A 23,659-nucleotide genomic window follows, 5' to 3' on the forward strand; every position below is an offset into this window, starting at 1 on the left:
AAGTAGTTTCGGAGATAAGGGGGGGGAATGGTCATTTTTTGTCTATTTTCTTAAATTACTTCTAAAGTACCAAAATTAAAAATTAAAAAAAAATATATTTCCAATGCTCATAAAATGCTCTTTCATTTGATATATAACACAATATAGTTTTAATAACTTTGATTTTTAATTTTCAAGTTTATCCCCCAAAAGTGACCCCTATGATTAAATTTCATTTAATTAAATTACATGTCCGTCTTTGGGCCACAGGTTTACATATGTGTACCAAATTTCAAGTAAATCGGTCCAGTAGTTTCGGAGAAATCGGCTGTAACAGAGGGACAGACAGACACACGAGTGATCCTATAAGGGTTCCGTTTTTCCTCTTTGAGGTACGGAACCCTAAAAATTGAAATAAGTATGTAAGCGAATATAATAACAGTACTGCACTGACCTTCGCAAGGAGATTCATAAGTTTTTGCTACCGATTTCAAAGTCACCTTTAAACGGAAACAAAAAATAATAAAACAGGACGATTTCCTAAATGTATGGAAGAGTTTATTATTATGGTTATTACTCTCTCATTTGAATAATATAAAGACATTTTGTTTTGATTACAGGATGCATAAATTGTAGTTTCAAATATTTACAAGAATTTATTTTAATTTTACGTTTGGTTAATTAGAAAACTTGAAATGTAAATTAAAAGCAGAAAAACGTAGGCCTTACCCAACCATATAATTTAAGATTAATTATCCAAACTTAATATTATAAATGGGAAAGTGTGTGTGTCTGTTTGTTTGTCCGTCTTTCACGGCGAAACGGAGCGACGAATTGACGTGGTTTTTTTAGTGGAGATAGTTGAAGGAGGAGGAGGAGGAAGGAGGGTGCCATAGTCTACTTTTTGTCTCTTTATAACCCTGCACTATCCTAAAATGGGGGGTGGAAGTTTGTATGGAACATTCCGCAATTTTCGAATTTAACGCGAGCGAAACTGCGGGATAAAGCTAGTTACCCATATCTGTATGGACTCAAAAGATATTTACTTTTAAATAACTCACATTTTATTTACTTCAAGGAAACAAATATCGTTTAAGTGCTGAAGATTTAAAAATCGTACCTAAGCTGAATTTGGTATACCGCTTTTCAGATCACTATAGTTACAATTATATGGTCCCGAAAAGTTGTCAAAGCGGACCCCAGGCTCCACCGCCGCCGGATAACGCAAGGAGGATGATGATGATGATTGTCCTAAAAAATAGTATTAGATTTATTTGCAATATTTAAGCTTTTATCTAAGGATCATTTCAGGAACATTTGAATTGAACCTACGCTACGCCTTTAAAAAAAATACGTTATTTTAAACCATGGTTACTAATTTAATTTATTTTCCGTCTTTTCTCAATATTTCTACTAAACCCCATAATCTTATAAGCAATCTTGTGTTCTCTAAACGGTGACAAAAACGCTGTCGCAATTTTCGCCAGGTTGCCAGTGAGGGGCATTTTTTGCCTCAAAGGCTTACGTGTTTTTTGTGAATGAAAATGATACGCCGCAGTCTTTGTGTAGAATGTGTCTGGGAGTAGATGATTCATGAATGACGTGTGTTTGAGGAGACTGTTCTGATAGGACGTTAGATAAATGCAAATATGACGGTAGGAAAATAGCTCACACTAATTTACAATCTTTTAACCTCACTAGCTCGACTCGAAAAAGTTTAAGTAATACTTAAATCAAAAAAATGATATCCAATCATAACACGAGTGGCAAAGAGATTTGATACTGTTTTCATTTGGATTAGGTTAGTGATTGGATGATTAGGTAGATGATTTTGGTAGCAAAATGTTTAGCTTTTTTCTCAAAACCCTGTCCAAAAAATAATCCGGTGTTTGTCATTTTTGCTGCCTGAATTTGAGTCATATTTTATTTCGTGATTTCCGGGTTAGTCCCAAAGTGCTCAAACGACACTTTATTCACCTTGTAGAATTGCAAGTAAATAAACATACACCTTGTATTGCCGCGAGCGAAAAGTTAAAGAAAATAACATAAAACATATTTATTCTTCTTCATATTCATATACACACAATATTAAAATAAAGAAGTATAAATAGTGACTTTGAAAAGCAAATTTTTGTGCCTTACCAATAGTTAGCGTAACTCCTACACCAGGCAATGCCTGTCCCGTAGGAAATAAACATAACATCATTAACCCTTAAGGGGTACCTCAACAAAATAATATCGTTAAAATATTAGTAGGAAAACAACATAACATCATTAACCCTTAAGGGGTACCTCAACAAAATAACATCATTAAAATATTACAGTGACACTGATATCAAAATAAAAGTTTGAATGCGCCTCCAGATGTTCGTTTAGATGCGCTGCGCGTTCTCCGTGTACGCTAACTGCGCAACTGAAGTAAGAGTGGGCCAATCTGAATAACATCTACATTAAGTGCCCTGATAATATCCACAGATGAGCTCTTTGTTTGAAAAGTTTCAAAAAACGAGGTTAGTTCAAAATTAGGTATTTTATTGTAGGTAGATATCTTCAATCCAAAGTTTCCAAACACACCAGCAGCAGTCATGAGTTAAGCATGCGCGGATCCAGGGGGTTCATGGGGTCATGACAAAGAGCTTAGGTTAGCCATACCAGCCACAACGTGACCCCTCAATGGGACATGGGCTGGGCCCACACATTGATCAAGTGGCCCCGCTGCTGGATCAGCTCTTGGCTTAAGGGACCCACTGACTATCAGATCGTCCAGAGTGTCATTTTTACTCCTAACTGACAGATGTTTATCGTCCAGCGAATTAGTGTCAGGCTAAGGCGCTGCATTATAAAAACTTTGCTATTTGAATAACCCTTGTAGGGTTACCTATACTTTCAGCTACGCTACAATATAAGGCAACTTGCTAAAAGTCTTATAGATACATACAATTTTCAATACCGTCATTTCGGCGTATAAATTACTCCAGTTCTGAATTAAAATTTGATGTATGGGTAATGCCCACACTTCAAAATAATCAGCACGTGTTCCCAGCAGCAGTTAATAATAATTATGTTAAAATAGAAAAAAACAGTAAAATTTTGTCTTGTCAATTACAAATACGTAATTACGTATTAAGGTACGAGAAACAATATGTCAACTTCCAAAGTACCTAATGGAAGATGATAATAACATTAAGAACTGACAAATTATAAATTGGGATGATCTAATGAGACTGATGCATGCATACCAGAAATAGAACGAGAGCCATGTGTCATTTTACTTGGAAATTTACGATCGATTTTGTAACGCCAGGGTGGCTAGCCGAATGGCACAATCGCTCACGAAACGCTCACGAAACGAAGCGCTAGTAGATATCTATCTCTATCGCGCTTGCGTATTGGCGCGACAGAGCCAGCGGCGTATCGCTTTCGTTTGGCGTCGGAGAAATGCTATTCGGCTACGGGGCCAGGGTACGTAGCCGAATGGCATTTCTCCACGAAACGAAACGAAACGTAGTCTGGCTCTGTCGCGCCAATACGCGTGACGAGAGCCATAGATATCTTTCTAGCGTTTCGTTTCGTGAGCGTTTCGTGAGCGTTTGAAATGCCATTCGGCTACGGGGCCAGGACTGTTCGTCATATTTTGACTTTTTTATTTTATTTTTGTAACCGACTTTTAAATGTTTCTGACTTTTAACGATTTCATTAATGTTAAACTCACACACATACTTTCCATTTACAATATTATGTATGGATGATCATTGGCCACATAGCTATTTGCAGATGATAAGTGAATCAAAATCGTTATCACTTTTATCCCCGGGTAGGCTTGAACTCACGATCGCACTTTCTGCCAATAATTTAAGGACTAAGGGGGTATTTTAGCAGACGGTTTACTATATTCATTCATTTTGACGACCAGTCTGGCTTAGTCGGTAGTGACCCTGCCTGTTAAGCCGCGGTCGTGGGTTCGAATTAGGGCTTGCAATATCGGACGGTTTTCAATTCCGGAACTGGTTTTCGAGATTGGACTTCAATTCCGGAATTCCGGAACTAGTTCCGGAATTGAACATTTTTTTTTTGGTTTGGTTTTCTGGTGGATTTTTGATGAAATAATACAATTTTAAACTGAAATTTGTTATAAATCGACGTTTAAGACAATAACTCCGTACCTGAAAGGCATATAATACTGAAATTTTCATTTTAGTCATTTTAGAGGAAAGCCCATTTTGCGTCAAAATCGGTCTTGCAAGGTATTTAGAACTACAGTTAACGATACAAACGAGGTTTTAGTGCCAGTTTTCTGATAGTGGTCAACGTTAAAGTTATTTTTTTATCCATTGAGCATCGAAATAATATAAAAGTAATAATTTACAAGAATTGCATAACGTCTTGTTCACATAACTGTAATAAAAGAAATATTGAATTACCTTTATCAGACTCGAGTAGGGACAAAAGATATCCAAGCTAGCCCAAAAAGACAGATTTTATGATTTATTCCTAGGTACCTACATGTACCTACACCTTATTTTTTGTAAAAAAATAAATCATTCTTTTATATACATCATTTTCCATACATTTGCTTCTCAAATCTTTTGATTTTGTGGTAAGTGGTAACAGACTTAGATAGAGTTTAGTAAAATATGCACACGTCTAAGTGAAAAGTGTATAAAGTAACTACGACGTTATGCTTGTGAATGAATGTAATACCAAATACTACGATTTGCTTCTGAACTTAAGACTTTATGCCTAAAATATTCAGTGCTATGAGAAAAGAAGTAAAATTTTGAGTTTATGCCGCTTTAATACCGATCAATTTAGATTATTACTGAAATTTAAGTTCGATCTAATAAATTGAGCATAAATAACGCCAATAAAATAATAATATTAATAATGTACCTAATGTTATTTATTTATGTTTAATTGTCCTTCAGTATTCGAGCATAACACTCAACTCCCGGCTAGTAATTTTAAATTATCACAAAACAAAACTATCTACAACAAATATTTACTATAAAATGATTATATATTTCACTTATTAGCTAAAACAATTGAGAGCAAAACCAGAAAGTGACAATGGTATAATATTAGCGGGTTAAAACTACACTATCTCGCTCTAACTAGCCCTAGATGCAATGCAACCCTTTGGTCATAAAATAGGCACTACCTGAATCCGAGGAGTGTTTAACTTAGAGCCCATTTAGACAGTACGAGTACTCGCATACGAGTTTTATTACATTGCGGTATTTGATGGCGGTGCAAATCGTATGTAACCTCAACAGCCCGTAATGTATTTAAAATCGCATGCGAGTTCGCACGCCGTCTAAATCAGGCCTTAATGAATTTACATATCTTTTATAGACGCGGTGGTAGTTTTGTAAAATAACCAGGCTGATATTACACGTTTTCGTCCAAAAATATATCTTTTTCAATTCCGGAATTTTCGAGATTATGTGTTTCAATTCCGGAACTGTAATATCGGAAAAATTGTCCGAAATTCCGGAATTTCGAGATTCCGGAATTCCGGAATGCAAGCCCTAGTTCGAATCCTGGTAAGGGCATATATTTGTGTGATGAGCACAGATATTTGTTCCTGAGTCATGGACGGTTTCTATGTATATAAGTATTTGTATATTATATACGTATCGTTTTCTGAGTACCCACAATACAAGCCTTTTTGAGCTTACCGTGGGGCTCAGTCAATCTGTGTAAGAATGTCCTATAGTATTTATTTATTTTATTATTTATTTATTATTCATATTCAGTATCTTAGTCACTTTAAAACAAGTGCAAGATATCTTAGGGTAATTCATTACTAAGTAACATAATACGTACCAATACCTGTTTCGTAATATAAGTCTAATCAACACTGATTGCACTTGATTGTTGACACTGATTTAAAATATTTAAATATCATGTTCGCAGGCTGAGTCATTATATTTAACATTGCTGACATAAAGGCATACTTTTGTAGGAAAATGTCTATCTTATACGTCTTTACTAACGGGGATTAAAGATCAAAGAGAAGTTATTATCCGTTATTATTTTATATCGCATAGATTTATGGTTATTTTACTTGTGTTTGTAGTAGATTCTAATAAAATTCTTATAGCAAATATTGGTTACTGGTTGGAAAATGACTTTGTGTAATTGAATTGAAAAGTAGTAATTGAGGACCTTAAGAGATTGTTGCTCATTCTATTACAATAATGTATATTTATGAATCGAAATGTAAAAAAAAAATCTAATTATGTTTGTTTTTTTTTTACTTTTATACATTCCATTGAAATAAATATCCTTAAGTATCATAATCATTGTATAAAAGTAATAAAGGTTTGAAAATGTGATTATTACTTGAGAGAGAAAGATAAAGAAAATCTTCATAGATTTATTGTGAAGTTTAGAATCATGTTAAATGACCATTTATCATCATACTTATCGCTGATTTGTCCAGCTCAATTTCTTGCCGGTCCCATATTGAGATACCTTTTTAGGGTTCCGTAGTCAACTAGGAACCCTTATAGTTTCGCCATGTCTGTCTGTCTGTATATCAATCACGCCAACAAAGTGCAAAAATAAAAAATGGAAAAAAATGTTTTATTAGGGTACCCCCCCCTACATGTAAAGTGGGGCTGATATTTTTTTTCATTACAACCCCAACGTGTGATATTTTGTTGGATAGGTATTAAAAAATGAATAAGGGTTTACTAAGATCGTTTTTTCATAATATTAATATTTTCGGAAATAATCGCTCCTAAAGGAAAAAAAAGTGCGTCCCCCCCCCCTCTAACTTTTGAACCATATGTTTAAAAAATATGAAAAAAATCACAAAAGTAGAACTTTATAAAGACTTTCTAGGAAAATTATTTTGAGCCCGACACGCTCTTGGCCGGTTTTTCTTTAATAAGATGAACTAAAATCAGATTCTAGATTCTGGATTAGATTTTATAATCTTAGATTGTGCGTGCCTTTATTTGAAGTACTTGAGCGTTTTGAAATATGCTTATGCGAACTACCATTTTATTTTAGCTTATCTCTTTTTAATATCCATGTTTGACCTAATTATTTCAATTTTAACATTGTAAATTTGTAACATTGTGATATTAAATAAAGCCATTCTATGTCTATGTCTATGTCTATGATTAGAGACCTGACGAAGCCTGCATTACGAACGTTGTCATTCATATTTCGGTTTCATTGAAAACCTGCAAACTGATAAGAACCATTAAGGACACCATTACAACGGCATTATAATGCGCCTAATTGCAGAAGTAACTATTTTGCGTTAGTAGCGACATGAAAAAACCTATAATACTGACTTGGTTATATATTTTGATTTCATTGAAAAGTTGTAAACTGTACTCTGATAAGAACCATTAAGAACACCATACGAATTTCTCTTGCCCGTTCACACCACCATTACGCCACTGAGCACCTTCTGTTCTGCACTTAGGCCCTGTGTGGTAACAACTCGTCCCACTTCAGTCAAGGTTCTAACTCCAAGGCTCTTATTAACATCCCTTACAACGCCTCAACCTAGCCACTAGTAAAAGGATCTCTGTATGCTAATACTCAGTATTAAACTTGAGGTCTTTTATACTTGGTTCTCTGAAACGATACGCGTCAAACTATCAACAGTTCTACTATCATCGACGCACCATAAATGACCTAACACATCAGAACAATCCAAGCAATAAAATGCTTTAAAGTCAGATAATAAAGGTTGGATTATATACAGATAGTTTATAGCTGATGATACCTTTCGACATTCCTACCAAGGTACCGTGAGGTAGTGCACGCATTTTGCGTAGGTTAATACTGTAATATATCAAGAAGTCGCTTCATTTCTAATAAGACTTTATTATTAACATCTAAAGTCGTATTTTCTTTATATATTGTTTATCTTGAAGGTTTTGATAGTCAATGTGAACACAAAGGAGTTAGTATTGAAATATTACGCGGCCGTACGTAGTACGTGTGCCCGCGAATGTCACGTAGTTTTGAACGTACTCTTGAATTTTTATCAAACCATGGTTGGCTTGAGAGAATTATGTTTTTTGTCGGTTTGGAAAACTGACTCAATGCTATTTTATGAACAATGTCATAGTTTTCCTTAAAAACGACAATGTTATACTTTTTTGACGTGTATGACATTATGAATGTAGAAGGCTTATATTATAATTAAATAGAAACTATGAAATGAATCAATTTTAAATAAGTCATTTTCATGAATAATGTAGGGTGAGGTTGCCAACAATGAGCCACCAAAAATTTAAATCTTAATAAGTCAGTCATAATAGGTCCAAATTCAATTTTTTTTATTCAGTGCATTTGTTATTTATCTAGCTCTAAATTTTCATCATTATTTTTTAATAAAACTGAATAGAAGTCGAGATATTTTAGTTTTTTGAACCGGTACTATGTATTCAATGAACCGGCCTAGTACACAATGAACCTACCATTATATAATTGCATAGTTTTTGATAAATAATTGCAAAATATACAAACTGATTTAGGTAAATATGGGGCAATTTAATAAATACAACATTTATAATGTCAAAAATGCTTATTTATTTAAACTAAGAGTAGTTTACTAATGTAATCGTCATAATATTCTTCGTTATATGAAAAATAAAGTCTTGCACTTCAAAAAACTTAAATAATATATGTATTTTCATATATTCTTGTACTATATAGTAACGTTATATTAGATATATTTATATTAACTCTTAAACATGGCAAAAGTTGTACAAAATAGACCTTCCAAAGGCTAACTAGAGAATTACCTAGAGAACCTCCTGGTTCATTGAGTACTCTAGCCTTGTGGTTCAATGTGTGCTAGATATACATTTTCACTTTTTAAATTCGGTAAAAAATAAACGGCACAAGAAAGCCGCATCAGTGAATGTCAAAAAGATAGAGAAATAGTCACTCCGCACAACTGATTAATTAGATAAATCAAACATAACTACATTCTGAGAAAATAAAAAAACTAAATACTTAATTTTTTTCTGTTTTCTTGTCCAAAATCACAAAATACTTCACTACACGTGCAATTTCAACGCGGACCGGCTGCCGACTGGGGAGCGAGCGGGGGAACCTTAGCGGCGCGTGCCTATGTTCGCAGTGCAGTTTGGCAACGTCGCATTTTCGAATAAAACCGTTGGTTCCTTGTGTACCACTGGTTCTCTGTTGCCCACCTTACACCTACCTAAGCGATGTACGTACTAGTATACGTATAAATCTTTAAAAAATCATAAATAACGTACGTAGGCATCATTAGCAAAAATAAGAGAGTTTAAAACGTACCCAATTATCTGTAATTGCTACACAGGCACAAAGTTGCATAACACCTATCATAGATTTTAAAGGCTATGAGCAGTTTCTATATATTCATCAAAATATCTCAGTCAAAAATTATAATACTACCGCCATACAGCTACGTAACCAACAAAGTACAATACAACCAGTAGCCACCAAGATCGTAACATCTAATTACATATATGTCTATCTTAGCCCTTCACACAACCATTACATTACATACATGCCACATGGCTACTTATTTTCGGCCCCTGCCGGCCTAGCCGAAATGAAAATCGTTGTCGCTAGGCTAGACGCCGATCGAAAAGTAGTCTGGCTCTGTCGCGCCAATTTGGAAGAGCGATAGAGATAGCTTGCTACATTGCAATAAAAAATATTATCGTAATCGTAGGCGTTTATACTTTTGGCTACGTTCCTTGGCAACCACTCATTAACTCAATCTCACATGTCCACAAAATTAACAGTCAAATTGCTTTAGAAATGACAGGGAAAGTTCATTCATAACTATTTGAAACACTACTTTGACGACATCGTATCTATAGACAGAAATTATAGAATAAACAATCTTGATGTTAGTAGTATAAGTTTCGAATAAGAATACAATTGAAGAGGTTTCCTAACTATAGTTTCAAAAATATCGCTTTCAATATAATCATTCATATTAGTTGGACGATTTGCTGTCCTATAATAGTTTGTTAAAATTTAAACATAGTATGTAATTAACCAGCAAATTATTAAACTTTCTATCTGATAAGATTGTAAATTTTCTTTCAGCAAAAAACCATATGTACGATATTTAACATACTTTCTCTACATGCCCCATAGATAGTTTTGGGGCAGCCTGTATAGTTAAGTAATTATAAAAACTATATAAAGTTATAGGTAGTTACTTTATTATGTTACGTTATGTAATTTATGTACTATGTATTTTGTGAAACAGACCTAAATACCGCCGCTCAATCGTCCAATCTCTGCTTCTGACAGTAAGCCTTTATTTAGAACAAACTTACTAATTTTTTCATCTAATCCATAAACCCGAAATATATCATGTCATCAAACCTATGACGGAACTCATCAGGGCGACCTTTCAGCCGTAATTGAACAATGGGCCGTTCTCCTGCGCGCGCGCACTTTTTTCGGCGCGTCCTCCTCGCTCGCATCCGCATAGGTCTAGCTACCATCTAACATGTGCCGATACCGCTGTGGTAATGAAAATTCAATACTATACCATGAGACACTTGTATGGAGTGTTCTTACGAGTACTCCATAATGTGTCTAATTTTTAGATAGATAAATCATTTATTTGGTAGACTGCAAACAAAGTTTTAATATAATTTTAATAAGTGTAGGTATACGGTATTGGCGCCTATGATGGCACATCGTTATTTTATTTTTTTTGTTCCTGATTTTTTAATAAATATAAACTTGCAATTTGGAATAAGTATGGTAATATCGGACATGAACACATACATATTTTAGGTTTAAAATTTTGAGTTCATAGGTATGACATTTTGAAGAAGAGAAAGCTTAAGAACAGGGGGCTGATTTTTGAGTCTCACTGTCACTAAAATACCGGTTGAAAACGGTGACTTGCCTATTATTTTCAGTGACAATTTTCTGAATTCGAACGCGTGAGACTCAAAAATCGGCCCGCAGGGCCATCTTATCTTCTGCGCTAGTACAATTTATTTTACTAAGTTTATTATGTAAGTATATGTAGTTTTTGTAATTCTTTCACTGTGCATGTGCAGGTACCTGTTTGTATATATTATGTTTGTTACAGACTAACGTTTATAGTTACATTTAAACTAAAAATATGTATTGTAGGAATCCATGTAGAATTAACAATGGGTAGCCGTTATGTGTGCTCGTTTTCTTTAAGGATACCTACTGGATTCTTGCCAATATTGTGCACTTTCTTTTACAATACAGTTCGTTTTATTAAAATAAAGTATGTAAGTAACACAATTTTGAGTATTATAGGTACCTATATGCATCGTCCAGTATGTACCTAAGGACCTGAGACGTAGGTTTCAGAGAACCCAAACTATCTATTTTAACAAACAGTCATTATTTAACAGTGCAAAACAAATAATAAAAATAATCGACGACAAAAAGCGTGTCTGGCCATAAACCACATTTCACAGAACCTTAAAACCTTGTTTGACACATCGCTCATTGCGAAATTTAAAACCAATAAATCGCCATTCGATTTTTTAAACACTATTGTTAGAAAAAAACACTGGCCAGCAACACATGCGCACAAACATAGGTCCCTCCGGACAGGAGTTCAATGTAACCTATTTGCATTCAAAAAGGCAGAATGACGCCATGACTTTGTCGGTCCTTGCCTTCACTTTCGTTCGAAAAAAAAACAAAAACAATATCGTAAACAATCCTACCCAGAACTGTTTTTGCTCCAATAAAGTCGTAATAAAAATTTGTTTAACCGTCGTTTTTGTTGTATGATCTAATTTTTTCTTAAACCATTGTTATTATTGACAATGCAAGTGATGTCGTAATGTAGTGACAATGGTTTGTTTGTGTTCTTTCGGACCTTAAAAGGGTGCCGATGTGTCCCTAAAATTAAAAGCATAATGGACTCTAAATGATGCAATTTAAAATTTCACTTTCAGTCGACCTTGAACGAAACTAAAAGTCGTCGCATGGGTTTTGAATATTAATGAGGTTTTTGTCACATCGTCATGGCCTTGGTAAAAAATGAGACTTGTCCAACTTTTAATGGATATCGATTGCGAGAAGGTGTTGTTTTGATAGTTCATATTTTTAACTTTAAAATAATACAAATGTTATCTGATGGCATCATATGTATACGTACTGATCTGTGACTAACTTACGACTGATTATTCTTCTGATCAGTTAAAAAAAAAAAGAGATTTAGTTAATCAAGCAATTTTAATAAATTATTATTATTTCCTGTTGACTGCATGGTGTTACGTAGCTGATATTAGGACAGTATTAACACATGGCTGACTTTAGAGTTGTCTAAAGAATTATCAATTTTTTCGAGTATGTTACATGATGAATCAAACAATACATGCTAACCAGCCATGTACATACTACGGGCTCTACACGACAGCTACAACTCTGATTAAGTGTATGTTTTTATGATAACCAAGATAACCATGTTCTTTTTTTACTTTGCATACAATAAATAATAAAACTCTCCGTGTCAACGTTCTTTCAAGTTCAAATAATACATCTATGTGCATTGCCCTCAATTTTATAGAACGAAACAAGCCTTTTATTTATGAAGGTAAGAATTTATATACTTTACTTCTAATGTCAATTATTTACCATCATCATCCTCCTTGCGTTATCCCGGCATTTGCCATGACTCATGGCAGCCTGGGGTCCGTTTTGACAACGAATCCCAAGATTTGGCGTTGGCACTAGTTTTACGAAAGCGACCGCCATCTGACCTTCCAACTCGAAGGCTTAGTTACAGCCTTATTGGAATTAGTCCAGTTTCCTCACGATGTTTTTCTTCACCGAAAAGCGACCGGCAAATATCAAATGACATTTTGCACATAAGTTCCGAAAAACTCATTGGTACGAGCCGGGGTTCGAACCCGCGACCTCCGGATCGAAAGTCGCTCGCTCTTACCGCTAGGCCACCAGCGCATCCAATGTCAATTATACCATATGCTACATTTTGATCTCAAATACAGATACCAATACCTGCATAATTATAATTACAGTATAGAATCATACAATGGTTTTGTGTCAATGTTTCACATAAGATAAAACGATTTTATATTGCTTTCAAAGTATATTTTTATAAGCTAACATTTTACAATAAAGCAATACCCTCCTCTTATAAATCCAGCCTGAAATATTGTTTAAAATTAGATATTTTTCCTTCAATTTTAAATGTTGCAACTCCATAAATATTAAACGAAATTTATTGAAAGTACGGTCAATTGGTCATCCCATGTGGTATCTCGTACTTCTTTTTACTTGTGTTAACCGACTAAACCACAAGCAAAGGTTATGAAACTACTTTAAGTATGTAGGTATACATAATATACATATTATAATTAATACCACAATAAATATAGAAGAAACAAGTTTATCTATTTGTATGGCGACCGAGCGTGTCAGGTTTTGTACTGAAGTTGTTACTTGCCTGTGATTTTAAATATGTCTCAGGCCCTTGATTGTTCATAATTTTTGTGTTGATGCAAATAAATATCACGTAGATACGTAAAGAGGCATTTGTAATGTTTTTGTTGACTTCAACTTACAAAAATTGCAAGCTGCGATTAAAGACTGACAACTCAGTGGATTTTACTTAGTTTATTTGACACGCTAAGTAGATACGTTTGCTTGATCTATTAATACCAATATATTTTTACCAACTTTCACAAGTATTTTATTGTATAATTAGAACCTTCATTACGTGTTGATAATTTTATTATTGTTAAAAATTTGAACACATGTAGCACTTTTATCCTTTACAAACATATCCGTCCACCAAGAAAGTCATAAAACCCAACAAAGTTTATCTATTTGAACAGGTTCTAGGGCATTTTTACCATAGACTAAATAAATCCCTTTCTTGTCAAAGACAATGGTCGGGTTCGGAAGCGGTTCACTTTGTTATACCTTCGACATCAGATATATCGAAGCGGACAACGTGTTCAAAAATATCTGATAAAGCGTCAAGCGTTAAGGAGTTAGAATTGAGTTTAGATATTTCGAGTTTCCAAGCGCTCCCATATATCTGAAGGCGGTAACCTCTTTGTGTTGCATAATAGCCCCCAGTGCTTCTGTCGGTGTTTGAAAGAAATGTGAAAGTGATTCAGATGGGCCCTAATAAAACTAAATATTTATGCTACTAGCTTCTTTTGTCTTCGAGTCCTTTTCGAGAAACTTTCGCTTTTCGAGTTTGGAACGCGAAAACAAAAGACTGCTGTTTATGGGTGCCAAAATATTGCTACTACGGTTTTGTGCAAAAAATTAGGGATGTACCGACTATTGATTTGGCCGACTAGGCCGACTACCGACTAGTCGGCGGTTGGGTGGCCGATTAGTCGGCCGACTAGTCGGCTAGTCGGCCAGAACATAATGTTCGACTAAAATCACCAGATTTTTTAATCATTAAATCGCAATTTTCATTATTTTTACACGTTCTAAGTTCTATGAGATTTTTTTATTTTTTAACTAGCGGGTTGGCTTAGTGGGTATTGATCCTGGCTATGAAACCGACAGCCCTAGGTTTGAATTTCAATGAGGGCCATTTATTTCTGTAATGAACCAATAGGTACATAATACAACTATATCGGCTGTTAATTTATTTTTGTCCTGTTTTTTTATCACTTATAAGGGGCCGACTAATCGGCCTTTTTTGCCGACTAGTCGCCGACTAATCGCCGACTACAAATGTGGCCGGATAGTCGGCTTTCCCGACTAGTCGGCGACTAGTCGGTACATCCCTACTTATATCTTAGTCACACTAGAATAAAACTTCAACGATTTATGTGTGTGTTATGATAGCTTGAGATACTTGTATGTATGTATAAAAAATTAAAATGACGAACTATAAAAATAATAGTATGTCATTCAATTAAATTATAATTTCAAATTGACTACACGTACCTATTAATTTACACTGCAATACATTTGAATTATCTATTTCAATCCATCATAATGGACTTTAAAGTTCACAAACCAAATGAATTCAATAAGCGAAGTAGTTTGGCTATAAAAAACTTCATAACGAACAATAAAATATTTATTCGATTCCATTTATATCGATTTATGGTCTAGAATCGATACCGGCGTGTGTTAATTAAGTGTTTACAATAATTACTCGATTAGCACATATGTATCGATTGACTAAACTATTTGAGATATAAACATGAAATGTGTGATGATTTCCTTAATTTTAATTAAGTATAATAAAATAGGTATTTTAAACATTTTAGTAACTGTGTAACAAATGTGACTTCTTCTTGTAATATTTTTTTTTTTTATATAAGTCTTACAGCTATCTTTACAGTTTCCCAATGCGATAGTGTATACAGGTTAAGGTCACATCCAGGTCGAACGCGATTAATTAACATTATTTTACCTTTTCTCCCAACGTTTCGGCCAGTGCACCAGTGGTGGTTGGGAAAAAAGGTAAAATAATGTTAATTAATCGCGTTCGACCTGTATGTGACTTTAAATATGTGTACAAAGCGCGAGAACTTAATGTGTTATATTCTTCTTGTAATAAAAATTTGCACTTTGTAAAATTTTAAAAGGGTAGATCTTAACAAAACTGTAAGTATAATATATGTATAGCCTGCACAGTAGTCAACATACAATTGGGTAGCCAACCCGTCTCATAAAAATCTTGACCACTTTCTTATACACGAACTATTCATATTTTGAATACCAAACGTTTGTAAACAAGCATTTCTTACTTTTATACATTTTACAAATGAGTTTAATAGATGTTATTATTAGATTAGATTAGATTAGATTTCTTTATTTCATGATAAAAATTACACTATAAATTTGTTACATGCCAAAGTTATGTTTAAGTATGTATGTTATGTTATGTTAAAGTATGTCTTTGAAGTATAATAGTTACATTATCATGCATTTAATTTCTTAGTGAGCTTTCCGTTATCAGTTTGAGCGAAATATCCTGGTGGTATGACATAGTTTTACTTCAAATAGGCGTCTCAGATTAAAAATATTCTCAAGAAAACTGTTTTAATCCCTAAAATAACAGATTTACTAACCTACTTAGAAGATTGACGCTTCCTTTCCGGATAATTTGGATACGTCACTGTTTGTTCAACATTTACTATATCAACTATGTTTACTGAAATGACATCAGATTAAGCTTTCGGAATAATATATTTAAGAATTATATTTGGGATATTATTAGGTATATATTGGGCATTTTCATAATTTGGGACCCCCCAATTAGCGAAAGTTGTTTACAAAAGTTAACCCACTGTCAGGTTTGTGACAATAATTAAGCATAAAATTTCAATAAAAATATTGTTTTTGTGTTAATTACATAAACTTCAAGCGATAATCTACATTCATAATGTGAAAAAAGTAAATTTTTAGAGAGATTTTATGCTTAATTATCGTCACAAAACTGACAGCGAGTTAATTTTTGTTAACAACTTTTGCTAATTGGGTCCCAAATTCTGAAAATGCTCTAATACAAGTAAGTCGAATTAAACCGATTTCCAATTCCGTAGGTCTAAAAGGGTCTCCCCACACATATCGACACGAAATTGGCTGTCGCCGACCAAAAATACCTCGTTAGTATGAAAATGCGTACGGATGCGTTCAGCGACGACGACGCGTATAAATAAAATAAATTAAATAAATATAGGTATGTATTATGGGACATTCTTACACAGATTGACTGAGTCCCACGGTAAGCTCAAGAAGACTTGTTTTGCAGGTACTCAGACAACGATATATATAATATACAAATACTTATATACATACAAAACAACCATGACTCAGGAACAAATATCTGCGCTCATCACACAAATAAATGCCCTTACCGGGATTCGAACCGGGGACCGCGGCGTAGCAGGCAGGGTCACTACTGGCTAGAGCCGATCCCACGTCGCTAGGTTTAGTTTATGGAAACCCTTAATTAAGCTGCCGTTCCAGTCAACTTAGACATGCGCTATCGCTGGTCATTATTGAAATCTTTGTAGTTTTTAGGGTTCCGTAGTCAACTAGGAACCCTTAAAGTTTCGCCATGTCTGTCTGTCCGTCCGTCCGTCCGTCCGTCCGTCCGCGGATAATCTCAGTAACCGTTAGCACTAGAAAGCTGAAACTTGGTACCAATATGTATATCAATCACGCCAACAAAGTGCAAAAATAAAAAATGGAAAAAATGTTTTATTAGGGTACTCCCCCTACATGTAAAGTGGGGGTTGATTTTTTTTTTCATTCCAACCCCAACGTGCGATATATTGTTGGATAGGTATTTAAAAATGAATAAGGATTTACTAAGATCATTTTTTGATAATATTAAATATTTTCATAAATAATCACTCCTAAAGGAAAAAAAAGTGCGTCCCCCCCCCTCTAACTTTTGAACCATATGTTTAAAAAATATGAAAAAAATCACAAAAGTAGAACTTTATAAAGACTTTCTAGGAAAATTATTTTGAACTTTATAGGTTCAGTAGTTTTTGAGAAAAATACGGAAAACTACGGAACCCTACACTGAGCGTGGTCCGACACGCTCTTGGCCGGGTTTTATTACTTGGCGCTTAGATCTGTCTGTCTTCTTAGATTAGACAGTAATCCTTCCTGGTCACGATTCTGATGCGATCAGAATGCGTCATCAACCTTCGCGATGACAGAATCTATGCAAATAAAGTAGGTAATTAATTATACTTTAATTATTTTTTTATATCCTATTGCGAAGAAAAGTTGTGTAAGTTAAAAGGGCTTTGTTCCTGTTATTACTTGAATATTAATAAAGTCATGGCCTTCTGGACCTTGATTTTAATGGCTTCTAATGTTAGTAAAAAATCATAATGCTATTAATAAACCTTGTGGTACTAGTAATAAATGTTTACATGTCGTTTAGCTCATTTCCATTTTATCAATCAATTGATTGGATCATATGACAGTTTGTTTATCTCATGGGGAAGTGTAAAGTCCGGCAGGATAATGTAGTTTTTGTGCTATATGTGTGTTTATTTATTTTATTATGAATTTGCTACCTTACTTCTACACTGCTCTCGCTGTTACGAGTAGGGCCTAGAGGTACACTACAGGCCCTGTGGTCTAATGACATTTCTGCGACGCGAAACGCCACCGAAACGCCGCAGAAAGGTAGTCTGGCTCTGTCGTGCCAATACGCAAGAGCGATAGAAAGAAATAGATAGCTACGAAAGACATACAGTGCGTAAACGTAATAAGGGCGATAAATGAAACCAGGCATCAACCTTCTGCAACCATTGTTATCATTAATTAAGAGGTGTTTTTGAGTCACTCTTAATTTTCAGCCCATAATTAATTTTTGAAAAATTTCCCAGCGGCAATGTACTGTAAACGTGGTTGCGATGACAATCAATGACAACTGTCAACGAGCGTTTAACGCAAGTGTGTTTGCATTACGTTGCGGGCCGAATTAATTTGTATGGATAAAAAAAATATTTCAATTTTAAGTAAAAGTTATCTAATTCCATTTTCTATGTCCTATACTCATCACCGTTAAGAGGTTCGCCCGTGTTAGGTTTACACCCTGTATATTTTCGTGAGCGTTTCGTGAGCGTTTGTGCATTCGGCTACGCACACTGGCAACATTTTTTTTGTTTGACGCGCAGAGAGAAGACTCGGCAAATGCTGTTCTTCGCTTGCCCTTTATCCCAATATTCCCAATTACTTGGGGTCGGCGCAGCATATCTTTTTCTTCCTAACCTCTCTATCAGACGTCATCTAATCGTTCATTCGTTTCATATCATCTCTCACGCAGTCCATCTACCTTTTCTTCGGCTCTTTTTCCACATTCTCATACATTCGGCAAATGTATGATATCCACATTTTACGGATCCTTTCTGCATTGGGTACGTAGCCGAATGGTACAAACGCTCACGAAACGCTCACGAAACGAAACGCTAGTAGCTATCTATCTCTATCGCTCTTGCGTATTGGCGGGACAGAGCCAGACTACCTTTCTCGGCGTTTCGTTTTCGTTTCACGTCGCAGAAATGCCATTCGGCCATGGCACCTGATTTATTTGTATGTTAAGTAGGTATTTGTTTTTCATCTTCATTATTATCATCAACGACATCAATATAACGGACATACAATACCAATGCATACTTGCATAGCTATACTTTACTATAATTGCATCAACCTTGGACCATTACTTGCACAGATACTTCAACGTAATGTCCTAACATTATACTTATTGGAACAATGAATCATTGATTATGCTTATTTACTACTGAATCATTTCAGTGGGAGACTTATAAGTATATGGACCGTATCCGTGTTTTCACTTTGATATCGCCATTTTCAAGTTTTTTTGTTGCATATAGTAGAATAGATACATACATACAAACAGCTGGCGTATTATGCTTCCAATTTTATCACTTATCCACGTGGATAAAGTATCCGTCACGCTTTGGCAAGTATGTCAGTGTGAGAGTGACAGATGTCTTATCCACGTGGATAAGTGATAAAATTGGAAGCGTGATACGCTGGCAGGTTCATCTTCGTACAAATCCGAATCTCACCTCGTCTCGTGTGTATCTGCAGTTACAATACTTTGAATAATGTATGTATTTATAATGAGTATGAGGTAATAAAGTTGCTTGTATCTTCATAAAGCGTGTAATCTTGATATAAGTAACCTAACCGTTTTGATAGAGATATATTATATGTACCTACGTTGTATTAAAAAGGATCTAAAATAAAATTTAGAACTGTTCTTCTCTAAAATTTGTTTTTTATCATGCAGAAACGTCTGCGAGCGATATTACAATTGCGATATTGATTTTTTCCATTTTTCCTTTAATTTAAAAATATGTTCTTCTCTAGTTCTCTGCAGAAGCGTAACATGCAATTTATTATACATATAATAAATAAAATAAATAAATATTATAGGACATTCTTACATAGATTGACTGAGTCCCACGATAAGCTCAAGAAGGCTTGTGTTGTGGGTACTCAATAATATACAAATACTTATATAAATTCCCTTACCGGGATTCGAACCCGGGACCGCGGCGTAGCAGGCAGGGTCACTACGCGCTAAGCCAGACCGGTCGGTATTATTTGTTACCTATTAGCCGTATTAGCATATTTCAGATTTAATGCGAAAGTGCAAACAGGTTTTCCTTCGTGTTTTTTCGGAAAAGTTTTGTCATGCTAGTTCAGACAGTGTCAGTACGTGAGACTGACTGAAATAGCATGACACGTTTGTACGTTTCCGTAAACATATCAAGGAAAAGCTTTTTGCACTTAACTACATCTGTACCTACTTCTGCCAGTGGTGACGTCACTTCAGTACCTACATGCGACGTTTAAAGTTAAAATGAACTAGTGATACACAAAGTATTATTATAAAAAACTAGCGTTAAATTCGAAAATTGCGGAATTCTCCACACAAACTTCCACCACCCATTTCAGGGAAGTGGGGGGTTAGAAAGAGACAAAAAGTAGCCTATGTCACTTTCCATCCCTTTAACTATCTCCACTTAAAAAATCACGTCAATTCGTCGCTCCGTTGCCAAAAGACGGACAAACAAACAGACACACACACTTTCCCATTTATAATATTAGTATGGACTATAACAATATATAATGTCGAAGTTTTATGCACTGATCAGGTAAAAAATATGCCTGATAGGTAAGCGAATACCGTCACATAGACCTTAGCTACACCTGAGTTTGGGAACATTGTAAGGGGTGAGAGATTCTTCCTGCATCGGTCGCAGCGAACACACGCATCACAAAAGAATTGGTGAAGACAATTCTGGGTCTTCCTGGTACAGCGGCATTCTAAAAACTATTAATTTAAACCTAGCTAAGTAAGAACTCATACGAGCAATATCCAATTAACCTCAGCTTGGCTCCATCAACCATCAACTCAAACTTAAATCGGCATGACATAAATATCATTAACCATTATTACCTTAGATTAACCTCTCCCAAGCCTTAAGGCTCCTTTAGACGGCGCGCGAAATCAGCAGTCGCGTGCAGACTGCTGCATGCGATTTAGCACACCGATCAATTACCGCAACACCCTCCTGAGTCTTAGAATCATTTGTTTTGTTTTTGAATTTGGAACTTTTTGTCACTCAATAAAAGTAAAAAAAAATTTTAGGATATGTACAAAAAATTGTACACGAGGACTGAGGAGGCTAGTAAATAAGACATTCCACAGTAAACTCATGAAACTCTAAAAACACGTATGTTCATAGAAAACATCCCTGACTCAAGAACAAATCTGTGCTCATCACACAAATAAATGTCCTTACCGCGATTCGACAGATGATCCTGCTTGTCAGGCAGGGTTACCCCATACGCGAAACCAGTTGTCAAAACGCATGCGAGCTCTCTTACCGTGTATATGTGCCCTAAGGCCCTCGGCATTGAGGTAGCAAGGTAGCATCACACGACGGCTACTTTCAAAATAAATCATTATCGTGCTTAGCGTTGTCACGACGCGTGTGGGCGGGCATAATTCGCCTCGACGCTTATAATTGCTTTAAAATGGTGTTACAATAGTATTTAAACTAGTTTATGGGCCAATTTCCTGCTTTTGACAGAGGGAGATATGGAGCGAATGTTATTAATGAATCGATGTTATTGTTTCAAAATAGTAACTTGTACATACATAGTACACTGGCGTACCATTGTAGCAACGTTTATCCGTAGCATATTTTATTACTTTGCCCAACTACACCAGAGCCAAAACAAAACCAAAATGTTAACTTTTCTTGGAAAACGTATTTATTTTGCAAAGAAAGCTATGTACCTCAACTAGACTTAAGTTGCATCAATTGTCTACTTGCTATGCTGTTAATAAAGTCATTGGTAATACGTATTCTATTTTCTCATAACACCTGTGATAACACTTAGTACCCTGTTTCCTTAGATTTTACCTTAGTATAGGTATCTTAAGTTCAGGGCTGGGTAACCATACATATGTAAATCTTAAAATAAGTAAGGAGTGGATGTCTCATTTGTTTCTTACTTAGGTACATATGTATAGAAAATGTGTCCTTGGATTACTGTCAATCAAGGACATATATAACTCCGTATAGGCAGATAAAGTCTAAGAAAAAAACGTACCTCAAAACCATACAGAAAAAGGTACGGTGGCATTACACCTGTCCTTTGGGGTACGCTCAGCTAGCTGGCGCTAATATTAATATTTTGACATTTTAACACATATCAAGCTAAGAATATGGGGCAAGTTGTCAAAACTGAGGTTCAAAAGTTTCTTGTATCAAGAGATGGCAGTAAGTATGCACTGTGATTACACATTTTACTTCGACAGTAACTCTCTACAATACTCGATGCTCTTTGCTGTCAATAAACAATCTATTTATCGATGAATTTTAATACTTTTATCATTCGTTTCGGAAGCCAGTACTAACACTGCTATCGACAAAAATAAAAAACAAATGAATACTTTTCTTGCTCACTGGCCCCCCTACTGGAGAAAGTGTTTCTTCCATTTGTCAGCCGCTATCAGACCAATTTGCATTATTATCGTTTACACGCCTTTTTAAAGCAACTTTAAAAAGTACCTATCGACTTCTTTTACGAAACTGTAAGTGAAGTTACACAATTAGAATAAATAAGTCAATTACGCCGGATTAGACACGTTTTATTTCTTTGATTGCATTGTGTTTATTATTATTAGATTGTGCAGAAACTCCCTACTAATAACTGTCAATGTGAAAGTAAGTAAGTAAGAATGGAGCCATGTTTTCATAAAGGTTGTTTTTGGCACTATTAAATATTATTTCAAGAATACGTTAGTCATTATATATGTATACTAGCTTTTGCCCGCGGCTTTGCTCGCGTTAGAAAGAGACGAAAAGTAATAGCCTATGTCACTTTCCATCCCTTCAACTATCTCCACTTAAAAATCACGTCAATTCGTCGCACTGTTTTACCGTGAAAGACGGAAAAACAAACAGACACACACACTTTCCCATTTAAAATATTAGTATGGATTATTGTTCCAAAATTTCAAGTGAATCGTCCGAACATTATCCAATGTTGAAAAAAAAAATGATTATTAACAACTTGCGAATTTTGGTAGCCTATTCTTGGAACTTTTACCGTGTATCTGCAGATAGGTCATTATGTAAAATATTCAACAAAATATCATTAATAATGAAAACTTTAACTAAACTTATTACGAGTCTTCCAAATATTCTTTTCTAGCTTCGACTTTGATACTCGCAAACAACAAACATGTCTTGTGTTAATACATACATACATACATACATACAATCACGCCTGTTTCCTAGAGGGGTAGGCAGAGATCACGGATTTCCATTTACTACGATCCTGACAAATCACTTTCGCTTCGCACACTTTCATAACGTTTCTCATACACGCTCATCGGTTTCGAGTACTTCTGACCTGGCCTTTTTGCAATATTTCCCCGATTTGAACAAGAAAAGTTCGCCTAGGTCTTCCACTTCCAACTGACCCTTCCACTCTTTTTTCATATACTTCCTTCGTTACTCTCCTCTCATCCATCCTCTCTACATGCCCCAAACTTTCATTATCGATCTCAATTTTGCAATCTGTCATAATCTCATCTCTTGTGTTAATAAACAATTGTAAACATATTATGTTTGGTCAAACCTGTTCGATATTACATATT

The sequence above is a fragment of the Leguminivora glycinivorella genome, chromosome 4, assembly GCF_023078275.1.
Source record: "Leguminivora glycinivorella isolate SPB_JAAS2020 chromosome 4, LegGlyc_1.1, whole genome shotgun sequence".
NCBI lineage: Eukaryota > Metazoa > Arthropoda > Insecta > Lepidoptera > Tortricidae > Leguminivora > Leguminivora glycinivorella.